At 41.6% G+C, this 6,920-nt stretch overlaps 1 long non-coding RNA gene across 1 annotated transcript; it reads right to left on the reverse strand.

Moving 5' to 3' along the window:
• Positions 1-2,577: 2,577 nt before the first annotated feature.
• LOC125947350 (uncharacterized) lies at positions 2,578-5,260 on the reverse strand. Its single transcript, XR_007468217.1, has 3 exons — positions 5,199-5,260; positions 3,585-3,626; positions 2,578-2,756 (listed from the first exon to the last, which is right to left on the reverse strand). It is a non-coding gene; the product is annotated as an uncharacterized LOC125947350 (long non-coding RNA).
• Positions 5,261-6,920: the final 1,660 nt, after the last annotated feature.

Consider the following 6,920-nt stretch of genomic DNA (forward strand, 5'->3'; position numbering starts at 1 on the left):
TCATGGAACAGTCTTGACATGAAATGACCCGAGATACCCATGAAATAAAATAGTCAAGAAACACTAGCTTTTGTAGAAATATATTAAAGATTTGCGTAAAAATGCACTAAAATACAAAGGGCAACACTTGTGCAATTAATTATTAATCACAACACAGTACTTGTGTCTGAACCATCCAACCTGGGCTTTTAAGGTGGCTAGAAACATCATGATAATAAAAAAAATGTTCAGGGCTGCAAGTGCAGAACACTTGAACTGTCCACAGACTTGAGCTCTTCTGGACACTTCAGGTCCCTTGCGAGAAGTGAGGCCAGAGTGTTCTTAATGTAGGTCATGTTTGTCCCAGGAAACTTGTGACAGGTAAAGCCTGTAAAAAAAGGAAAAACAGCATGACGTTAAAGATCAATGTTTCACATGCAAAAGTGCGACATACAGTACGCCCTGTTTTAATGAAACTGTTTCATTTGTTTTGTTTATTCCAAGTTTTCACGAGTTCAATTCTAGAGAATAACCAGCTTTCAAAATGGAGTGGCACCGGAGGACTCCACTTAGTACAATATGCAGAAGGCAAACAGGAAAAGCCCACTGTGGCAGAATAACTTCATGAATATCCTTGGTGTGAAAATGTGAACGTTGCTTGCTTAGGAACAAAATGGTAGAAAAAAAGACTTCATACTATTGGTGAAAAAACTTAAAGGTAGACTACTGGCAACTAAAATTAGTTCTCTCAACAACCATAATCAAAATGTGCCGCACTTTATTGCACTTTTCCTTGCAGGAGTTGCTCCAAATACGGTTATGAGGCCAGAATTGAGTGTGGTATATCTGAATTTGTTTTACAAGCTCATATGCTACTGGAGTGCACTTCTCGCATCGTGATGACCATTCTTATGCCTCTCTACTGAAAAAAAAATACTGCTTATAACGAGGATTTTCTGCAGTTGCACGCCGACCTGGTTACACTAACACAAATAAATGCGAAGAAGAATTACGAAGAAATGCTCAGTCTTACAAGAGAAATATGCAAGTGGACTGGCTCTGCTAATCCTTTGAGGGTCACTGCCATGCATGTAGAGTGGTGGAAGACCATAAATATGAGGCGGCGAAAGAACATATAAATAAGCATACCTTATAAGAATGAAGTGTCCCCATGCATCACATTACAGATTCTGTAACCTTCTGCGACTTCTACAAAAATCCTGATTGTGCTGTTGCCCCTTGGCTTCTTCCAAAACTGATCTTTCTCTTTATTCTATGGTGCCCGTCACTGCAGTAGTTTGGGAGTATTCACCTAATTTAATGTTTTGTGAGTGTCATTACATTTAAAAAATGTGATTATGCTAGTTTGCCCTGCATGCTACAATAAACATGGTGTAAAACAGCGGACACTAAAAAACCTTTGTCACTTTGTGACCTAAAAATTATTTACCCATTTTTTTTCTCGAAAGGTCACTCTGAAGAACAATCCAGAATAAAAATATAACACTTAAATTGGGGGACGTTTACCAGAAAATATGTGATCCTCAAAGGGTTAAACATGAACACCTACAAAGCTCATTCAATCTTTGATAAATCTAAACCCATAGTACTTGAGCACTGGTTTATAATAACGCTGAAAACAGGCAAGTGCGTCCTTGAATTAAGAAAGCAGGAGACATTTCCAACAATTTCAGAGTGGGAGCTGTGGACATGCCTCATGTTCTGTAAGAAGCTTTATATAATAGCTGACAAGGGCCTATTGAGTACTGATCATTTTATGGGAGCGTGAGGAAAAGTCAAATAAATACCTTTGTTTTTTCCACATCCTAGAATACAATATGATAAATTGGATCTTAATTGGTTGAGTGCCTAGAATGAATGGACATTGCTAAACATAGCAATGTTGACAACGAATTTGGCAACTGTTCCTATTGTTGCTTTCATCGAAACAACCAAACAATTATGCCCCGTAACTTAAGCTCCCTCTGCTTAAAGGCTACTGTCTGCCACCACATGGACCTCCTTCAAGACAGGAGCAACTTTAATTCAATGTGGTCTGTTGAAATAGGTGAAACCACTATGTTTTGCATTACAGAATCTGGAGGGCCATTTTGATTGCTGCAAATTTGGTGGAAGTGCTGTCCCTCGAGTTGAGCAGTAACTGCACTTGAGCATAGCTTCTCCACAATTCCTATAACAACACTTTCAGGCTACTTAAGCACACCCGCTATAGCACCAAATAGGTAGCAAGCTTCACAGATTGGTACTACAGATTGGTGGTTGCTTCATTGCAACTGTTCATTGCAATGACAGTCAAGTAGTGCAACTAATGCGCAAATACACCTAACTTTGTCAGTTGGAGCCACCAATCACTTCTGGCAGTTAAGGCTGCTTTTAAAATTTAGCACTTTAGTATGGAGCGTTAGAGACTTGAGATCAAATGAACATTCATTCCAAATAGTAGGCTATTGTTGCTCGTAGTTGCAGACACAGGCTACTTGAAAGTCATTTGTTGTGCTAATAGGAAGCTGGTAATTCCAAGTACAAAATGCGAAGGCAAAAATGCAATGGATAAAAGGATGTACGGTACTTGCCTATAACAGCGTTGACCCTGATAAGGCCAAGAGCCTCTTTTTGCCTATTGGTGGTGTTGTTTCCGAGAAGTGAGTGGCCCATGAGGTTCTCTGTGAACATATGGTGAATCAAGGCCCTTGCAAACTTGCCTGGTCCACCATGGCAAGCTGTGCCAGGATCATCTGAATGAGCACTTCTCCAACCTATGTGAAACGGCACGTTTAGGTAAATAATATTAGTGAGGTAGTTTAAGGATTTTAAGCACATTTACACAACAGCCACACTCCGAATAAATCACAGAAAATACTGCCTGCTCCAGACCTAAAATGTCAACTAATGTCACTAATAAAACAACTAAAACTAATGTCATAGCTTGTTATGCTGTTAGGATGCCATGTGCTTCAGAAAAACAAGGATTCACCCAGTACAAAATAAATAGTAAGTAAACCAAAGCATTGAAAACTTTAATGCAAGTAGCATTTTTAGGATACTTCACATACTTTCGGGTGTCTGTCTAACTATTTTCCAGCCAATTTGTGTCACTTGGTGGTCAATGGCCTAATGGGTAGGGCTGCTATGTAGACGGGAAGTGGGTTAATAACCATCTGATGGACCTGCTTGGATCTCTGGGTATGTTACTCAGAGTATGTGCCATTCTTCAATGAACCTCTTTCACGCCATCGTGGGCAACTGCTGCTTGTGTTGGCAAGCAGCAGTAGCAGCAGCTCAAACAGGAAGATAACTGTCGACGTTAATGCGATTACCACTACACATCAGATTCGCTTGCTGTGTCCCAGACCTACTCAGCTGAATGTGTACATAAGACACAAAGACAGGGTGTGCCAACTGCCCACCTCATCAAATAAATGAATCGACTCGCAAATCAAAGGCTATGCAAAATCGCAAAGGAGACACTTAATGCTACCATTTTTACTAAATCTTAAGGAGAAATACCTCCCAGCAATACATTCTCCTGGCAACAGTGCATTTGATCATGGTGACGCTAGATGATGAATGGCCAAAGAATTCACCTTTTGCATTCCGGCTGTGGCGTCTCCAGGCTCATTTTGATTCTGAAAACAGATGTCAGTATTAAAATGTGACGCCACGATAACTCAAAAGCAACAATCAAAACATCTACATGGACGATTAGGCCGACATAAATGGATGGATATAATGACTGATTGAAAACATTAAAGCATGGCTGCTCTTGCCACTGGCAGTGTGAGGTGGGCAATAATTTATTTTAATTTCTCTCCTAAATTTTAAATTATTTTTGCTCATCTACTGCATGAACTGTTGCGGCCACATCTTAAAGGTAGCTCGTTCATATAAAAACCAGTGTTGCATTTTTTACTCCCCGTCTAACTGCTGCTACTGCAGTTTGCTTCCTCTCTAAGTATTCCACAGAACTGCTCCACCAACAAACCATTGTTCCAAGCTTATGGCAAAGCGTCATTTAGATCACAAGGATACGCTCCCCTTTACTCTCTCTCCTCTTTAGTGTGTGAATTCAAAGCAAAAATAACTTATTGACATAGCTGTCTGCTTCTATCTCATAAAAAGCCTTGCTAATTTTTGACATTTGTCGATAACGCTTACATGCCACTGGGAGCACAGTGGGACGACACGGCAAATATGCCCAAGCATCTCGTTCCTTTACTGATTTTCGAACTTAGTTATATCAATCAGTTACTGAAGGGCCAAAGGCTGAAACTTCACACGATGACATTATTTTGAATGTTTCATCCCACTAAAGCAGAACATAGCATCCCACAGAATCTGCCTTTTCCGTGAATATAGAGCGCCTACGCGAAGGCGTTAGCGCGAAGTACTCGATGGCGTCGAAGGGAGATAATGGTTAAAAAAAAGTTCACCGCGCGCGTACCGGTGGAAAACAAACCACACATAACCTGATGATTTCACAGCATTCACTGGCATTAGCCCTTTTTATCTCACCTATCAGATAGAATCACATATACGCCATTGCAATTCTTTATTATTATCGCGCCACAGCACGTGTCTACCGCACGGCGTGTCAGCGGACTCTGGGCACTCGATCCTGAAGCGAACAGCGCAGCAGAATACATTAGAACGGCAAAACGCCCCGCGCATATTTTCGCCGATCCCGACACGCCATGTAGTAGATGCACGTCAATGGACGGCGTTGCGCGAACGAAATATACTTGATTACAGTACAGTTCGGATTATTTCACGTCGCATTGTTTCCACGAAAACGGCAAAGCACGAGCGCTCATTAATAAGGCTAATTTCAATCGGTGCTGGAACACCGTACCAAAAATCGTGGCGCGCACAACCACGGCCGGGCTCGACTGGCGCGCGCGTTCGCAAGAAGCGAGCGCGCGCGCCAGTCGAGCCCGGCCGTGACACAACATGCCCTGTTTTAGCTGGCTCCACATAGCTGCTTTACGTCGCCGCAAGCGCGCTGTGAAGTTAAATCAGGACAAAACTTCATGCTCAATATCACAAATCTAGTGCTGCACAACCAATTCTCGCAACGGAAGGATAGTACTAGTAATGAAAACGAGCACAGAGGCGCGTGGAAGACACGCACGGGCTCTGTACGCACTTTTGCTGATAGCTTCGCAATGAACGAGCAAGTGGAATTCGAAACACTCACTCACCTTCGATGTGGCTGAGTCGGAGGCGATCATGGTGATCTTCGAGGCAACGTGTAGCCCATACAGACCGAGCAATAAGTTGTAATATACCAAAGATGTCACAGCGAAGCAAAGGGCACAGAAAACGTAGCAAACTCATCACGCAACCCGCACACATACGCCGCACGCACAAAGTTCCGGAATCCGCCAAAGAGTCAACAGCGCAAGCGCGCATTCACACAAAAACGCGCATACAAATCCACGCTTTCATAGATAGGAATTGCCATATTTATTAACAAATCTTGTAATATAACGGTATTTCTTAACAATTTCTGTGGTTTGCAAGAGTGTGAAAAGTTTCTGCTTAGCTTCCTTGAGGAACTATTTTCTTTATCGCGGTAACGCAGTGCGCCGGCCGGTCACGTACGGAGCGCGCGGGAAATAGTGCAAAATTCAAACGTCGCAAATGTCGCGCCCTGTGTGCGCGCACAGTTTTAATCGTTTGTATTAAAAAGAAATATTTATTTTAATACGTGAAGCAACCGGCGCGAAATGAACTACGGACCAGCAACTGTACACAATTGTCGCTGTTCGTGCTTGTTAGTTTGACATCATGACGAACGGTAGACAGCATGCCGTCCCGTTGATTAAACATTTGTACCTGTGCTTCTGCGCTACGATTTGCTACCGGCAAATACAGCGTACATTGTGCGTGATGGCCAAGCAGTTTCCCAGCACACTGGCCAGCACCCCGTCTCTACGTGTTACGGAATAGACCTAGGCTTTCATGTAAAATATCGGCACCACGTCGCAGAGATCACCCAAAATTGTTTCATTTTATTGTGCGCTAAGGGCTGACAACTAAACAAAACGCACTCTTTAAAAAACATATTTATATATTATGCTTACATACTACGTTTCCCACCATCTTGCCCATATTTAACATGGAGGCAATGCCGTTTTCTGACACAGACAGGGCACTGGCCACTTACAAGAGAAGCCGATGGGAATCCAGGAGGTGCCCAATCATCGGTCATTGGTCACTGCTTGTTGGGATATTTGTCTGGTGCTCCAATTTTGTGTCTATATATATATATATATATATATATATATATATATATATACATACAGGGTGGTCATTTTAAGTCTTATGGAAGTTTTAGAATCGCCTGTGGCAGGTAGCATAATTCTTATCATTGAGCTGGGTTAATCGATGAGGCGGACATAAGTAGCACGAGCAATCGAAACATACATTCAACTAATTAAGAAGAAATCACTAATTAACTTCTTATTTTATTACTTTACGACACATATTGCGATTTACGAATTTGAGCCGGTGAGCTTTTCAGGCGTATCCACTTGGAATGAATTTCCAGAATGACACCAGTTTGGAGATATGCGCCATCAAACTCGCCGTAAAAAATGCACTGTTGTTACACTTACTTTGTTATCAAAATGCTGTTTTATACATTGAAGCACAAAAGTAACTAAAACACCCATGTATTTCGTCCCACACTTAGGGCAATAATATCTCGAAACTGGTGTTATACTGGAAATTCATTTTAGGTGGATGCGTCTTGCAAACTCACCGGCTACAATTCATATATTGCAATATGTGTCGTAAAATAATTAACTAAGAAGTTCATTAGTCAATTTTTTGTTAATTATTAGAATATTAGTTTCAATTTCTTGTGTTACTAATGTCCGTTTCTTCGAATAACCAAGCTAAGTGATAAGAATTATGCT

Source organism: Dermacentor silvarum, chromosome 8 (assembly GCF_013339745.2).
Source record: "Dermacentor silvarum isolate Dsil-2018 chromosome 8, BIME_Dsil_1.4, whole genome shotgun sequence".
In the NCBI taxonomy this organism is placed as follows: domain Eukaryota; kingdom Metazoa; phylum Arthropoda; class Arachnida; order Ixodida; family Ixodidae; genus Dermacentor; species Dermacentor silvarum.